Consider the following 18623-nt stretch of genomic DNA (forward strand, 5'->3'; position numbering starts at 1 on the left):
AGCTGCAGAGAGCAGATTTCAGAGCCTCATCAGCACAGCAGCTACTCCTTGTCTACCATCACCTGTCTGCAACCCCACCAAGCAGCACAAGGACTGCCGATAGGCAAGGCAAGGAAGGAGATGTGACCTAAGCCCAGACATGGGCACCTCTCCCTCCGTACCTTGCCTATCAGCAGTCCTTACATTACCCCCACTTATTGCACCTCAGTGGATGCACCCCAGCTGTACGCAAAGGTCCAGGAGGTGGGATTTGGCTTCTGAGGTATTGCCTAGTCCCAGGAGAGAGAGAACAGAGAAGATAGAAAGATCTTGCAGGCCAAATGAAGCCTCAGGCCATCAGCTGTACTGGACTGAACTGATCTGCTTGATTTGCAGATCTCTTCTATCAGCTTTACCTTTCTTTACCAACAAACTATTTCCTGAGAGCTGTCATCCTTTTCTATTCCTTTAATCAAAAAGCCTCCAAAATTATGAACATCCTGTGAAGATTTGATAAGAAAGAGATTCAAGTTGATCCCCCATTTACTCTCTACCACTATGGGTCTGTGACATGAGAAATGGAGTAGCTTGTTTGGCTTAAATTTCTTACATTCCTGAGAAGACATTATGGACTATCCCTTACTATCTCAACAATGATGGGAGAAAACTGAGATACCAGGAAGCAGCACAGAGTGGTCCATGAAACCAAGCTACTGGGTGTAATGATCACACGCTGTGTTTGGAGCTCAGTGGCATGCCAATCGCGTTGCAGAATCGATCATTTTTCTCAATCAATCATTGTTCTGAGTCACTGAATCGATGGGTCACCAGCTAGCTGGATGGGGAGTCGTGCTCTGCTGACATTTTAGTGGTGTGTTCAACAGTAAGTGATTCCGACTATCCACATAGAAAGCTGACCAGGAAACAATGTATTTATCCCATTTTTACTGAAACCAACTGGAATTCAGCCTCTGACAGAGGGTGTGCATTCAGCAGCGTCTTGTATCTTCCAAGATAAGAGAGTGGAGCTGGCCAAAGCGTTACTGCCTGAGCCTTCCCAGGCTAGAGAAGGACTATGACAGAGCACATAGCTTTTCAGGGAAAAAAACAAAACAAAAAAACACATCATCTTGTCTAAAAGGGTATGTGTCTTGCATGACTGTGTTTTTCTGCTTTTATGCCATACCAAAATAAATCCTTAAACCGTGTTTAAGCTAAATATCACACAGAGAACTCATTTTAATAAAAACTAAAGCATGTATTTCACAATCCTTAGAAAGGACAAAAAATCTAGAACCTGAACTCTCCTGATAATGTTTTAACTTGGTCATTTTCCTGTGTGCAGTACAAAGTGTCCTACATGCTGCACGGAACTGTTTCATTATTTCTAATACATTGGAAAGGAAAAAGAACGACTGTCATTTGAAATGTCCACTCGTTCTAAATACGTACCAAACATCTGAGACTGCAGAAACTGCTCTCAGTGGTGCCTTTATTGGAAGAGCTGTGTGTTATCTTGCAGACGTACAATTAGTAAGGAAAGGCTTTTCAAAACACATCTTGGGGGTTCGTTGAATGAGTGACCCTTTGTGGTCAGTGTATGATTTAAGTAAGTGCAACTTCAGTGTGATAGTGGGTTTCACTGCAACAGTAAAGAAAATAACTAAGAGCAGAGTGAAGAGTTTTCTTAAAAACACAGTAGGGTAAGAAACAACTTGGCTGGCCGTGGGGGTGGGCTGGCTAATCTCACAGATTGTTCCCATCTCTGTCTTCCAAGTTGCTAGAGGAATGAAAAATCTACTACAAAGCCAGCACAGGTGATTCACGATTATCTGCATTTCCCAAGCAAGCCCCCTGACAGAAATGATGTGACTGAAGATCAGTTGGGGTTTAGTTTCAGAAGGCAATGTGTACCCCCAGCTCACATTGACATTATCTTCTGGAATGAACATGCAGCTCAATGCGTTTAGTCTTACAGATATATAGCAAACCCCTAGCAAATTTTTCAACAATATATCTGTTCACTATTTCTTTCGAAATATTAGCCAGAGAGCAGGTATTCACACAATTTCAGTGAGGTGAGATGAGAGAGACAGAAAATAACTAAAATAAGTTACTTTACTTAGACAAATCAGTAAGTATATTCAGAATAATAATAAATTAATAAATAAAGGTATTTTACTATTACATATGTGATGCTATGTTTCTGGTTGAAATGTTGCTGTCAGGAATCACCACTATTTTTTTCAGCTTTTCATTCTATCCTTACAGTTTGTAAATTTACCCTATATTTGGATTGTGTTTCTCTCATGTTTGTTCACATGCCAGAAAGGATATTTTAAAGGACAACAAAACCGAACTTCAAACAAAAACAATTTCAACTCCTCTGAACACAACGTAAAGAATATAAATGGGTAAGGAGAGGGGAAGAATTGTGGTTTTCAGTCACTAATACATTTATTCAGATATTTCCTTTCCCTTATTTCATGCTTCAAAATAAATTCAAGTACCAAAAATCAAATTTATCAGGGAATTCAGTCCTCAGCAAAGAGAGATGCTCAGCCAGGGGATGATTCCTGGCTGCAGCAGTCTACATATACCCAAGCCTTGCCTTTCACTGGTTCTCATGCACAGATAACTAATCCACTCTTTATGGAATATGTTTTTTTGACCCTTCCACCCTTCCTAGCAGATATCATGTCTTTCCTCTGTATAAAGCCTTCTAAACATCTCATTGGACTATCTGGCTCTCATTTCTCTAAACTTAAACTTGCTCCTCAAATGCCATTCAAGGAAAATCATTGTCTCTTGTTCACTATTTGAAACAAGAATGTAAATGGTGGGACAAAGCACATTTTTTCCCTTGACCTTAGCATAAATGCTATTATTTAATGTGTTTTCAAACAACCAGCAAAACAACACAATAAGGTCAGCATTCCCCTACCATATATATCTTTATACTCCCATCTGAGGATTTAGAACTCAAATGATCAAGGCAGCTGAAATGGTACAGCCTGGCGCACACACCCTTCCCTGTTAGTGTTGTCACATCCCAGTACAAACATGCTCTACCTGTACACGACTCCCTTCCCTTTTCCCCGGTTACAGACCCTCCCATCACTAAACATCATTTTTAACATTCTCTTTAGCCCGATCTCATGGTACAAGTAAACAGTAGCACCAGCAGTAACAAAAAGCATCCTTTAGTTTCAGGAGTCTGCCTTCCATTTAAGCCATGAAAAGGGAAAGCGGCAGCTGCTGGTAGCTGCACAAACATAACTGCAGCACGTAACAACTGGGACTTTGCTGAACTCGTCTTTGCAAAATAGTAGGTGCTGCTATTCTGATGTGATAATGATTGATTTATCCACATGGTATTTAAAATGCAGGTGATGTGACCTTTCTGCTCTAGTCCACTTATGAACGATAGATTTAAGATCCGTATGTTATGTGGATTTCTTGGAAAGGTAGAATTCCCAAATTGAAAAGAAGCTGCTAAGGTTCAATACTTTGGTTACCTGATGTAACTAACTCTGTAAAGCCAGAGCCCAACACGTGCTAAGTGTACGTGATAAGAAGGCATCTCCACAATATCTTAGTGTGATTCCTATTCTTTCCCATGTCATGACCCTTTCAGAAATTTGAAAAACTGGGCTTCACAGTTCTGAAAAGCACATATGAAGAGTATATATATTTCTTCTGAACAAGCAGCCCAATGTTTGAGTGTTTATTCACATCCTACCTGAACTTCAAACCCTGCCTGTCTTAAGTCCTCATTAACAACTACGACTCCAATTCAATACTCATACCCAGCAACTGTGCTTGACAGCCACCAGTGCTTAGCTAGTCTGTAGTTTGCGTCTTGGAGCAGAGCATCATTTAATTTTTCCATATAGCTCAAACATTTCCTTTCATATACAACTGAAAAGGATGAAAGGGATCACTCATGACTGTTATTCACTAAGGCACCCACCAACACATTTCTGAGAGCTACAGGCAATTTGGGGGGAGGACGTGGTGAGAATTATGGGTAAACAGCAGTAAATATTAAAATGAAATAGAGGAAAACAAACGTTGCTACAACTATAAGAAAATGCATTTTCAGGTTTTGAAATCTGACTGGATCAAAACTTGTTTCCACTAAGCAAACATGAAAGAAAACCTGCAAATTCTTAGGAATAAAGGTACCAATTGGAAGTATTTATTGATTCCTGCTTTGTCAGTTACAAAATAAAACATTATCAAGGGAAAACAATAATAAAAAGAGTATGCCTGTTTTTACCCTTTAAAATTTTTAAAACCACATATCCAGAGCTGATAAACCTTCTCATTAAAAAAAGCCTCTCTACCCTCCATGTATTTCCTATATCTATACTTTTTTATTATTCACCTTTCTCTATCAATAATTTCCAGCACTTAGAATTTATGTGCAGTATTTAATAAGAGCTGGTGTGAATGTCGAAGGTATCTTGGTAGGATGTTGTGTGTCAAAAAGTGATCATGTTACAGTGTGATGGATTAATATGAAGAAACAGCTTGAAGGCAAGGAAGGCAAGGTATTCATCTTTTTTTTTTTTCCCTTAATGACAACACTAATACATTTGTTTCAGTTCTGAAATTAATTTCCTAATAGTAAGAAAGGTCAAAATGAACGAGGAGCATATGAGCCTTTTTGTCATCTTTAACAAATTATCCCAAACAAGCCTGTCAGATCAAAAGGGATAACATTTTGAGTAATAAATGTTAGTACTGATTAACTGGTCAAAGTTAATTCTTTTCCGGAACAGCTATATGCAAAAGGTAGAAACTATTCATTTGATTTTTTTTTTTTCATTTTTAATTTATTTCTTCTATCATGTTTTCAATATAGTCTTTTTGGAAGTAGGCCTACTGTCTTCTACGAATGATATTCATTAGATGGAATAAACTGAAGATGTCGTCTTCAGTAGTACTCAGATGGGAATCTACTTCAACTGTTGAACAAGTCAAATGAACTTTAAAAAAACATTATTCAGTTTATGCACCGCTTTTGAACTTATGCTCAAATTCAAGAAGCACAAAAGCTTCTGTACTGCAAGTGCTGTCCTCAATTTCAGCTTAGAAATTATGGTATTTTTTAAATAATTTGAAACATATTTGGGAAAATAATGGAAGGAAGTGGGATGGGAATATTTTGCAAATTCTTACTGGTTTTCAGATACTTGCTTTGCAGTAGGATTATTGTGGAGATTTCTTCCGAAAGATCTACTCTCTTAAGTATGTAATGAGTTACATGATTTAATGATTTATCATTATCAGTTAATGATTTACAGGGTAGGGAACCTTTGATCAAAAAATAAAAATCTTCATTATGACAGGTTCAAAACTGGTAAGGACAGTTGGTTGGGTTGCTCTTCTGGGTATATGTGTATGTTCAGAGGCTTTTAACAATTAGAACCTCCTTGGGCTGAGACTGGGGCAGAGAAACAAACCCCAGTTCCCTCAGATGAGTCAGGTTTAATGTGAGGACGATAGCCAATAACATTTAGCAGATGCTACAGGCTCCTCACCTTTGTCATCTATGGGAGTTTTCCAAAGAAGAAAAATGGTCCCTCCATCCTTTTTTCACAAACACCACACTGGATGGGAAAGATGTAAGTTATACTCACAGTAGGTCCCCAAATTGTTGAAAAATTGTTACAAACACCTGGTTATAAAGCTAGCATCCATGTAATTTAAATAAAGCTTTTAGGAGCCTATATTTCTCAGATAAAAAATCATCCCAGCTCCCCAGGGATCAGATGTGATTCATAAGGTGCAACTTGCTGGCAGAGTTTCTGTGTCACAAAACAGTGACAAAATTGCCTTCCTTGTCCAACAATACCAGCTGGACGAAGAAAAATTACTACTTTTCCTAAAAGCCTTGCTTCTTTTCTATCCTGAAACCAAGATGGCCACAATAACATTACACCTCCTTCCACAAGAATACCTGCCTGAAGTCTTCTCTGTGTTGTCTAAAGAATCTGTGGTGTTGCCTTACAACACCAAATACATGAAATCCTTTAGGTATACCAGAAAATGAGGGAAAATTTGGATTGTCTTGCTGCTCGTACTTTGGGAGAGTATTTTAGACTGCTATTTTGTACCCCCACAGACTTCCTTGAAGAAGAAACTATTGCAATTATACACGTGTATTCTGCAGGAATACTGACACTTCCAGTGTTAGCTTGCTCTTCCTCCATTCCTCTGCCAGCCATATGAACAATTCAGCAGTCTTTAAAAGGAGTTCAGCTGATGTTGGCTGTTGCAACAAAAAACGTAAAACAAAATGCACGTAATGAACACAGACAACACAGTGCAATAGCATGCAGGGCAAAAGGTAGGTGGTTGCTATGCCATACTGTATCACTTACTAGCATAAGAAAGGGTTGCTCTTAATTACAGCCATTTTCCCAGGAAAGCAACAATTTCAGCTTGATGTTGCCTTTTTGTCTTCTCCTGGTGACTTCAACTTTTGCTGTCTAACCACCCAGTGCAGTCTCCATGTCTATCTGCAGCTCAGTTTCCCCATTGAAAATGTTGGCATAACTTTACTCAGCCAGTTCATTGAGGATCACATAACTTTATTTATCCAGCTCACTGAGGATCCCCTTAGAGGCATGGGCCCATCTGTGCTCCATGAAGTGTTTGAGTTGCTCTAATGCCCTATCTTCCACAACTGCATTTGCTTTTCCTTAGGACCATGTCCTATGTGTACCATGTGATTTCCACAGAACTTCTAAATAGTGGGTCAAAGTCCTGACAGAGCTAAGAATTTCTGTTTTCAATCACTTAGAAAAGGATTTCCTTTTTCTGTTTTATTTGGGACACTACTCCAGCAACCTAATAGATCCCACAGTTAGGGAATTTTTCCCCTTAACTTATTCACGTTAACTTGTTCTGCTAAAACTTTGGTCAATGCTATTTATAAATCCTTTCGTCTTTGGGGTTTATGTGAGTCAAAACTCTAGAAGAGAGCACAAAGTTAGGTGACAGGGAGTGGGAGAAATATGCTGGATTCTGATAATTGCTCTTCTCAGAATAAAGGGTTTCCAATTTATTACAGTTTGAAGGATTTCTGCAACATAGAAAAGGCTATATCAGTCCATACACATTAACACAAGATTGGGTTCTCTATTATGATATCAACACTTTTTCAAAACAGACAGCAGCGTGACTAATCTGAAAACTCCAAAAAAAGAAAGTATCTCCCTCTTTGTTTAGCCTCTGAGGTCTTCCAAATAGTTTTTAAAATGTTCCCTTCTCTTCACCTCCTCCTGTTACTAAAAAAATAAAAAATCCCCAGGAAGAATTTAAAGTGAAAGAGCGCATTTAAAAATAAAACACAAAGAGAAAACCTCCAGTGGTAGATTCCTCCTGGCTGGTGAATTTATTCTAAACTCAGTGTGGAGAAGTGAGTAAAATAAAGGTCAGACCCTGTGCTGGGAATTCCCCTGACCTTTCAGGCTGCATCCATCATCGGTATTACATAGAATGTGCCATTTATCACACCAAACAGAGAGCAAATCTTTAACTCCTTTTCTCTTCCCAACAGTACAGACCCAACAATTATTCAGATTTTAAAACGCAATCGATGTTTATCCAGCTTCTTTTTACAGCTCTGCCTCTTTGGGCTCCTCTCTTCACCAGCCATTGGATGTACAGTACATAACCGATAAAGCAGGGAGCATATGAGAACTGATGTGGCTTGGGGAGATGGGTGTGAAGAGGTGGATAAAAACTGCATTTGAAAAGGCTCTCAGAGCCTTTTAAAAAGGATCTGCTTTCCTACAGACACCTGGCTCATTCGAATGATATTTGTGCCAATCCTCTCCTGAATTCAGGATCATATTTAGAGAAGTCTGGTATTATTGTGTAAGAGGGTTCTGTGAAAGAAAGTTTCAGGCCTTTAGAAAGCATCGGGTAATTATTCTGCTGTACTTTCTACAGAAGTTTGGCACCTGCTTAAAACAGATTTGGCTACTTTGTAAGGAGCCCTCCAGCTGTGAACCTGCCATGGCACTAGATGCTACAGGCAGTACACAGCCTCGCCCCTCACTACGGCTGTACTTCTCTGACAAGGAAATTGGCCTTTCTGATAGCAAAATATCATCAAAACAGACGCAGAGACCAAAAGAAGATGGAGAATATGGGGAGGAGCTATTGCCATGTGGAGATTCAGCTTTCTCAAAGCTGCAGTGATCAGACTAGCACTGACCCTCCTCCAGGAGTCGCCAACATTCATTCCAGAGAAGAAAATGAAAACTTGAGGAGGACAGGGTCTGCCTAACACAGCCACACTGGGAGCAGTGGAAGGGGAGCCTGGAACAATCCCACCTCCATGTAGCTGTGCTCCTGGGTTTACAGCCGCACTCCCGTCCCAAAAGAACAGGGATGCCCTGAGAGCCCTGTTCACTGGGACACCTCAGCTTGGCTTTCTGGACTCCGGCAGTGAATGGCAGGATTCAGAGCAAGCCCCCTGCTCCTTGCTAGCATAGGGATCTCTCTCTTCCCCTGAAAGCTAGCCATATGCCTAAGCCATACAGTGCCCTCGTGCCATTTGGTGTCTTCTGCTTGCATTTGATACACTCATTAGCAGCACTAAAGACCAATTCTGGGGCTCCCAAGCTTCTCCCTCACAGACAATGAAGGAAGACAGGGCAGTTGCCAGGATATTTATGAAAGGGTGCATGGGGCAACTATATTTGCAGAAGGTTAAACAGCTTAATGCACAGTATGAGCATCTGTGTCATGAATCAATGATTAAAGTAAAGTCTCTTTCATCAAAATTCAGCTATCTCAACCATGGTAAATAATAGGCTAATTAGGCATCTGCTCGTTCAATGTGCGAAGGGACAGGCCAATTCCTGGCGCAAAGGGAAACATTTGTCACACCAGCGACAAGTCATTTTCAAGTCTGTGAACCACCCAGAGCAAATGCTCCCCACAGAGAGCACCTCCACCTTCCTCTTCATGCTAGCAGGGCTTACAAACTGACCTGGGGTTGGTGAGCGAGGTAAGAATGGCTTGATCCAGTGCAAAATGGACATGAAATGTAAGGCTTAACTTTTAAAACATCAATTGCCCTGAAAGAGAAGAGTGGGGAGCTGTAATGGTCTCTTTGCCCAAGTATGTCAATTACACGTTGTTAAGGGGACCAAATTTTACCAGAGAACAAAATAAGCAGCTTTGGTAACAACAATGGATTAGTTTTCCACGTATGGACTCAACCAACCATAACATGTTTACAAAATAATAATTTCAGTGGAGATATATCCTTCATTTGTTTTTTGACTGCTTCCCTCCTCCTCCCCCTCAAATTAGGCTCACCTTCCTTTTCTATTTTCCTTTGGCTCTATAAGTTCAGCTCAGCACAGAAATCAATGCATCATCTTGTGGTGGGGACAGCAGCATGCTCCACATCTGGTTGTGGCTGTGGTACCGCTAAAACTGGTAAATTCATTTGAATGGCAGCCAGATTTAAGAGGCGATCTTCTAAGGCTGATTGAAATAACCCCAGAACAGCAAGGATTATATTCCAGTAGGGAGGCTGCAGATGCATCTTTATTCAGAATTAATGCCATTTCTTCCCAAGCACTCTTATCTATCCCTCACACATAGCTCTAAGATTTCTTCAAGCAGTGAAATGCTGCTGCCAGGAGACTGAATACCTGAAGGCCACTTGGCACCAGGCAGCCCCTCAAGCAAAATTTGTAACTAACTTTCCTTTCTGATAATAGACCTTTAAAAATAGCTGGGTAGAGTTTCTAGTTTCAAGATTCCTCATTTTGCTGGACATTGAATAGGGGAACAAGTCTTCAAAGGAGACAAGTTGGTCACCCCATCCCATAATACCACAAAGAGAGTCAGCAGCTCCCCTGAGAAATCTAATGAACTGTTTCTTAGAAGGTTTTCATCTCTCGGCACACCACCTTAATGGATCAGCAAGGTTGCGTGCTCTGAAGCAAGCTGGCCCCGTGCCTGCTGTGGCACTCCCTGGACTCCTGCGTTGCTCTCCTGAGACAGACGGGATTTTCCATGGCAGCTTGCAGCAGATTTAAGAATAGAAAGTTTTTCTGAGTGCAATATGGTCATGAGTAACACAGGCAGTCTACTAACTTGCGTGTTATTTGTTTTGTTACTAAATTCAATCCATCCACATTATTACATCCAAGGGTGTCACCTTGCAAAATACATCAAGCCTGCTCAGGTATTGCCCAATGTAGAGTAAAGCTGTTTCCCCTGTATTCCACGAGGTTATTCAAAATTACTTTAAAATGCCTACAAGAAGTTCAGGAGAAAGCTAACATCCTCTCTCTGCCCTTCTATTTCCATTTGTCTGGCTATTTGTCCTTTTGTACCTTCAACAAGTTTTCAGCAAGGTTTTTCATACAAAACCCATCTGAGAATTGTTTCTGAAAGCTACAATCCTTGAGGCCATTACCAGATGCATTTTTAAAGGTACTGTGAGGGGAGAAAAAAGGCAGATCTTAAAAATATCCCCTTTTTACAAATAACATTTCTGATGTCACATCATTACAACCAAATCAGCCCTTTCCATATTCTTAGTTTTTAAACATTAATCATTTTACCCTCTAAATTTTTGTCTTACCCTCTTCCTCCCCTTTAATTTTCATGCTCAGAGCTGATTAACACCATGATAAAAGTAAGGATTACAAAGTATAATTAGTTCAGAGGAACAGGGAAAAGTTAAAATAAATGGAGTTTATTGGCACTGAAATAATGAAGTTCAGAAAAAGCTGCAATGGCATCTAAACACTTGAATACCAGAACTAGCTATTTTGCTTATGAAAATGACAGCCAAAGCAAACTAATTTTCAGATGTTCAGAAAACAAGTGCGTCTTCGCATGCCCAGGAGTGGTGGAAATCACACTGTTCATGTTCGGTATGGATGTAGAGACCTTATCTGGACAACCAGATCAAAGAACTTTGACTTACACCCATGTATGCACAGTCCATACTTCAGGTTGGCCTTGGAAGTCATTTTCCAACAAGGCTGCTATTGCTATTTACATCTCATCTTTCAGGTCACACCAAAAGCCACCTCCAGAGCACCTTTTTCCTCAAGCAGACTTCTCCTAGGAGCCTTCTTAGGCAATACAACTGCTTCCAGCTTCCAGGCATCTTGGCCAGGAATTGGGTGCAGAAAGCATAAGAGGGCCACTTCCAGGACAGAGGAGACTGCAGTGTGTGTTGGAAGGTCCTACGTGCACATATGTCCTATCTGGAAACCAAAGGGTTGAAGCTTCCTCCTATCAAAGCTAGGAACTGATGCTCCAGACAACTCCCTGGGCTTGAAGACTGAATGAGAGTGAGCAAGCTGTAATGCTGAGAATTGAACAGGGGATTGGTTCAACAAGAGACAGATGTTGCGGACAACTCCCATGCTCAGTCTAGATGGCTGCCAAGCACTGATCTGAAGGGTTTTCAGTGTACAGAGAGAGCAAGTACTGATGTCAGGATGACTTTAAACATTTGCAAACCCTAGAGTAAATCAGAATCACTCTTCCCATTGTCTGTGAAATGTAACAATTCCCTAAGCAAACTTCTTAATCTTCACCTATGCATTACTACAACTACTTTACAAGGCTGAAGGAAGCAATGGCATAATTAAATATGTTCTGCCCACAGACTGTTCTGTAAATTCTAGTCCAAAAGAATAAAAAAATTAAAATACCCCATTGAATCCCAGTGCAGTTGTAGAGGACATTGACATTGTGAATAACAAAGTTCACTAGGGTACAGAGCCAGTTAGTTGATGTTCAGCTTTATTCTCTCTCCAGTATCCTGAAAGAGGGTGGCAGCTGGCAGTGCATTCCAGCCAACTCTCCCTCGTGCAAGTTAGAGAAGGAAAATTTCTATCAGGTCACCCAGCCAGTCTCTGAGTTCTTGCAGGACGGCTCCCTACAGCTCACTGTGAGGCCATGATCCAATTAGCATGGACCCCTTTGATGCTGCCCAGCCTGCAAGGCCAGATGGCAGCTTCTCCTTTGCATTTCCGGCCTGGGTACCCGGTGCAGACCACAGTTTTTGTGATGGCCTGATGAACAGCTCCCAAGCTTTATTCCAAATCCTCCAGTCTTTCCCCAAACTGGAGCATAAAAAGATCCAGTCATGCTTCAGAACTCCAAGGGGAAAACATGCAGATAAATACCTTTTTTAAAAACACATAATCAACAGGAAAACAATGCATAAAGCTTACTATATGTGTAATATATGTATAGAGACATACACTTCTCTTACTGCTCTCGGTGCACAGATACTAATGGGTTCAGAGCATAAATCTGAACAGCTAAATGCAGACAAAATCATCATTTACAGCTTCTGTTGACTTCAGTGGAAGATACTGGTGCTCTTAGAACAGGACCGAAAGCTGAACTAATATTTCATTTGGATGAATTTCTATTTCAGATCTAGCAAACTGCATTTGAAGTTATTTTCACTAATAACATAAAATCACAATGTCTGTTATGATATAAATTTTCATTGCCCTTTGCTATTACAATACTGCAGAAATCAAAGTCATTTGCAAATGTTCTGTACCACATTATACAACAGTGGTATACATCAGTTTGACTAACACAGCCAATAATAGCTAAATATTTGTTTTTGCAAACAACAATCCACTACTGTGACAGATGTAAAATCCGTGCAATAATATGCAGAGGTCGGACAGGCCTCTTTGCACTACTCGCTAGCCAACTCACTCCAAATCACACCTTCCAAGGGTCTCTAGAGTGCGACTGAGTGGTTCACTGCTTCTCTCCCTCTAATCTTGTTAGAAAGTAACCATGCCACTTGGAGAATGATTTTTGGAATTAACAGACTAGAACCAGGATGAGATGGGATCAAGCAATCAGCATTTTCAGGCTCCCAAGGAGAAAAAAAAAAAAAAAAAAAAAAGAAAAAAAAAAGAAAAAAAAAGAAAAGAAAAGAAAACAGTTTGCCCTTTATATCAGCTAATCTCTCCTCCATCTCAGACTCTGGGAAAAAGCACCTAATGATCTAATAGCTAGTCTGTTCTTTCACCACCACCCTTTCCCAACAGTAGTCTCAGGCCTCTTGCTTTTAAAAATAGTCGAAACCCCATCAAATTATTCTGTCATGATGAGACATATTCATCATTGCAGAGCTGGAATAATTCTCATTTCAAAGAACAACTGGGATTTTGTGCTGAAAAAACAGGTAAACAGTTTTAAATTGTTTTCTAAACAAAGATCCTGATCCCCCAAGCAATATTAGTAGATTCAGCAGTTCTCACTTCTGTAGCTCTAGTTTGAGTTGCTGCATGTAAGAATTGTGTCTCAAAACCTTTTCTCTTAGTTTTTGCCTTCCAGTGAAAATTCCTTGTTGAACTGGGTGAGTGAGGAGATAATTAAGTGATTTGCCTTGAGCTGTCAGGCTGGACAACAGCCCAGCTTCCTCCTGTTTCTTATTCCCAATCAGGTCAGTTTCAGCAACTTGCCTTCTTTTTATTTTATTTTTTTATTTTTTCCCTGAAGAAGGGAATACTTTTTCAAAATCAATAAAATAACAAAATTCAAAGATGTTCTTGCACAGCACCGTTGTGGCTTTCATTTCCAAACAAATAAAAATTAGGCTAACCTTTAAACGTTCCTGCATTGCTTGGCGGACCAAACAGACATGACAGAAAATATACTCTTCCTAATTTTAGAAGCATCTGAGCCTGACATGCGGCAGGTACAGGCACGTGCCATTTTCCTGAGTCACCAACGTGTGGCATCTTGCTTCTCTGGCTTTCATACACCAAGGTTGAGGAATGATGGAATGTGTCTGCGGGTTGCAGCAATAGTCTGGTACCCTTAGCAACATTTGGCAAACTGTGAATCTTTGCTTACATCAGGCCAGATCAATACAGCCATTACCAAGAGACATAAACAATAAAAAGCTGTCTCTATTGCATGAGTTAACTGTGGCAAGAGGAGAACAACCAACTCCTGAAGGGCAGGCTCACCAACCAAGCACAAGTAATAATGTTTCCATAGACTACAAGTCATCAGAGAGGATTAAATCTACTTCTGCCGAGATTTAGTTCTATAGTGAATACCCTTTTTGGGGGAAGTCATAAACCACCACAAATTCCCTAGCAGAAGACCAATACTAAGATGGAGGCAGTTTATTTTCAAAAAATACAAAACAACAGATAGCTGAACTCAGAACAGAAAAAGATTTCTTTCAATGTACAACTAAGTCTACACTGTTCAAACAATGCTCTACTGATGGGGTCTTTTCCAAAGGTGACTATATTTCAGTAGGGCATACACTGAATCCTAATTTGCTTTTGAACTTCGGATTTAAGATATAATGAGAGAGGACAGGACCCTATTTCAGAAGACACTTTTGAAAACCCAAGTCTAAAGGCAAGATATTCTCACAGTTAGAAAATGATCTTGTAGGGGAAGGTCCATAAATAAAAAGCATTTAAAGGAACAGACTATTTGACATAATAAAATGGTAACATTAGTAGCATTACATATCTTGCAGTGATATTATTGAGCTCAACCATTGAAGACACCAAAAAAGCATTGAATTCTATACTTCAAAGAATTAAAAGGGTAAAACAGACCAAAATACTACAATGAGAGGCAGCAGAGCAACACTCATTCTACAAACTTTGCATGAGACTTTTTTTGCAAAGTTCTTTTCAGCAATATTAGGTGCATTGCTCCCTCTCCTCCCTGCTCAAACACTCCATGGTGTGTTCACCTTAACTTTGGCTTTGCTGTTTACACCCAGGCAACCCCATTTCTCCCAAACATACACTTGTTTATCAAGGTTTAGTCCTCAAATTGTGGTTCCTTCTCTTCCCTTGTTTTAAGAAATAGTGAAATAATTAACAGCATTGTCTCTAGACAAGAGTCACCCCGACGCACAAGTAACCCCAACAGAAATGAAGGTGGCAGCTCACATATTGGAGAGCCCCTGGCTTTCTGTGCACTCAGGTGGCCTCATCCATCGCATGATCAGATTCTGCAGCTCACACCATCAAAATGAACCAGACTGGTAATCCTTCTCTCTGGTGAAGTTTTCTATATGCCAGTTCCCATAAGGTAGATACACTGAAGAGAAAATCAAATAAAAGAAAAAAAATGGAAAAGAAAAAAGGGGGGTGGAGGTGGGGTGTTTGGGCTTAACACAACCCCTGACCAGCACAGGAACAGGGTTTTGAAGATATTTGGAGAAAGATTTGACATTCCAGATGCTCCTGTGAGATAAAATGTCTGAGCTCTTTTAGATCAGTCATTCTCTCTAACAGCTAAGCCACCAGAAGTTGGGGAAGCTCAGACTTTGATGCCCATTTAGGAAAACCATGATGGATGATATTTAGTACTTCGTAAGTCAGACTAGATTATCACAGTGATTCCTGTCTGGTTTTAAAAACCTATTGATCCACTGGTGTCAGCACTGCAGAAGACAACAAGTAGAAGCCTTCAAAATACTTATAAGATGGGGACTATTCTTAACTTTGATGCTGTAAAATTCCAACATCAGGATATATCTACTGACAAGAAGAAAATTAAAATTCTGCTAATTAATGCATTAATTTTAATTGGATTTTTCGCTAGGCAAATAGCAATCAGTTTCTGGAAAGATGACTGAACACAACTGCATAGGAAACAACAATCTATCATGTTAACACTGGCTTGAAAGAGTTCAGCTACTAAAACAGTTTTCTTTTCTGAAGAAGCTTTGCAGTAGATTTTTGTATATAGTGGTCCTCGGGGTTTGGGATAGTTTCTAAGCGTATAGTAGTGAAGGCAGTCAGCAGAAAAGCTTTAACAAGAAGAGGAATTAAGTCTTGTTCCAGTGCGGCTTGAGCAACGTTGCGAATAGGTCACATATATCATGAAAACCAGCCATGAAATATAAGAACTCACAGCCATCCAGAGACTGATTAATGATTCAAATAAGCAATCTCTTTGTATAATAGCACTTAGGGAACATTATAGACACAGAACCCATTCAACAGCTTAAACTGGGCTCTAGATCAAGAAAACATATGCAGAACTGCAGGGTTGCTGCCCGCAAATTCCAGCTAATAATGCTACAGGCATTAAACTATTTTTGACGCCTGCAAGTCTAAAAGTGCAGTTTTTCAGGTTTAAGAAAAATAGTAACTCAGGAAGCAGTTCTGCTTCATTATAATGCTCATAGGATGATTTTTCAAAAAGACAAAGATATTGGCAACTTGAAATTATAAAGGATATCTATTATACTTTTCACAAGAGCAACAGTATTATTCATTCAGCTCTCTGGTCAACCACTATGTAACTAAAGCCTATCTGCCTAAAATATCCACAGTGGATCCATTAGTTCCTACACCTTTCTTTAAACTGTTAGGCAGCTGCTGTGTTCTCCTCCCAGTATTCCTGCTGTCATACCCAAGCTCTGGATGGCACAGTAAAATGGGCACAAGATAGAAATAAGCAGTAGAGAATCTGATCTGCAGAATTCTTTTGAATTTCTACTGTGCAATGAGACATGGCAAGAAATCAAGAAAACTAGTCTATAACTTTATGTGTTATCAGATAGACAATACAGAAGCTTTCATTGAGGATAATTCTTTTTTTATCTAGGAATATCATACAGTTTCTATACTTCCCTCTTACCATTCAGAATATGGTTTCACATTTTTATTTTTTTATTTTTTTGGCAGTTTAGTGATACTGTATGGCACTGCACACTACTTCTAACAAGGTTCAGGTAACCTTAGGCACCATAAGTACGGGACTGCAGAGGTAAAAACAAAGGAAGAATAGAGCGTTCTTTTAAACAAAACAACAGCTATCACCCATGAAAGCAAATAGGCCCCAGATATCATACAGCCACCCCTTTCTCCTTGTTCCTGGGAAAAGTACAAAAGGCTGTCAGAGGGTGGCGGCAGAAGTGTTCTTTGCCACACAGGACATTTAAGAAAACAGTGCAAGTAAAATCATGAATATGAAAAATACTGCTCCAAGTATTAGCATCCTTGTTTTTAGCATCTTCTGGATCTCCCAGCTCTGGACATGGTATTAGCAGCCTTTGACAGATTACTTGTTGCTTCGCTATTTTTGATAACTTTAATACGTTTGTACTATTGCAAAAAAGGCTAACAGACTTGTGAAGCATAAATTCCTCTTCCAAAACTACACGTAGCACTGTACTACTCTTCTCCATGTTATCTGACTTGCCCCTTATAAAAAGCAGCTCTAATTTGGGAATTCCCTCTAGGCTTCTCAAAGTGAACACCAAAGCAAATAATTCATTTAGCATTTCTGCAGTGACCTTACTTTCCTTGAGGACTTCTTTTACATCTTGATCATCTATCAACCTTATAGACCTTTGGGCAGGCTTCTTGCCTCTGATGTGTTTGAAAAAGTTTTTATTATTAGTTTTTATGCCTTTAGCAAGTTATTCTTCAAAATTGTTTTTGTCCAATATTATTACAGTTTTGCATTTAACTTGCCAGAGTGTATTGGGGTTTATTCCTTAGTTTATTTGGACAAGACTTCAAAGAATGTTCTTTTACTGCTAATGGCCTTCTTCAGTCTAATACTCCCCTTTGGAAACTTCTCATGTGACCTTTTTTTAAAGTTGTGGAGTTTCTCAAATAAGGCTAATACGCTTACTCTCTAACGGTAAAGGTAGAAAAATGCACTCCTAAGATAGTGTTTTTATATAGCTGCCATGTCACCTGAAAGTGTTATTTTGCTCTGGTTTGCCCTTTTAGTTACTCCTTTTAGTTTTCCATTTTATGTTGCTCCCTTTTCAAAAGTGTGTGAAAATCTAAAGACATTTTAGCTTTTACGCTCCACCAGGAATGATGGATTTGAGCATGTTTATTACCACAGAATGATTCTGTGACAGTCACATCTTCAATCAAGACTTAATCCTTGCTCAGGAAAAATAAAATAAAAAAAATCTAGTCTTCTCTTTTGGACGCTCTAATTTTTTGCTCCAAAGTCATTTTTAAAGAATATAAATACAGTTTCCACATAAAATTTTATCATTATATTTACCCAGTCCCCATCATTACCCTCTGAGCCCTCATAGCTTCTTTGGTTGTTCTTAGCATGACATTAAAAAGATGCTTACTGTTACCATCTCATTTTGGCATGATATTTTAATGCATAGAGACTGTGAAACTGTTCGGTACTTGTTGATACAATTCCACCCTCCTGTGTACCCCCCCTTCCCCCCCCCCCCCCCCATTTTGCTTCTGAGCTTTCTTTTATCTACAATGTCACTCCTCCACTGGCTTAGTTTCCTCTGCTATTCGTGAGTAATTTTACACTGCTATTCCAGTGCCCACTGATTGAGATGCTATTATGTCAATATCCTCATTTAAAATCAGCATTTCACTTTTCCCATCTTTATTGCATACATTGGGCTAATTGTCCACTGGCTGGGTAAGCCTCTATTACAGCTATCTTGCACCAGTAGAATAGCACGAACAGACATAGTTAGGTCAAACACTTGGCCAGCTGTCTGCAAATCATTTTTGAATACTAAGAGCTCTTTTGTATTAAATAAAAAAGCCCTGGCAGTGACTTTGCCCCTGTGTCTTAAAAGGCAAACGCAATCCCAGGCAGAAAATTGA

The 18623-nt window shown here is 39.7% G+C and overlaps 1 protein-coding gene across 3 annotated transcripts in view; it reads right to left on the minus strand.

Moving 5' to 3' along the window:
* Window positions 1-18623, minus strand: part of LOC310903394 (BEN domain-containing protein 5) — a 932737-nt gene that overhangs the window by 130897 nt on the left and 783217 nt on the right. The gene's annotated exons all lie outside the window — the stretch shown is intronic.

The sequence above is a fragment of the Anser anser genome, assembly GCF_964211835.1.
Source record: "Anser anser genome assembly, chromosome: 8".
NCBI classification, from domain to species: domain Eukaryota; kingdom Metazoa; phylum Chordata; class Aves; order Anseriformes; family Anatidae; genus Anser; species Anser anser.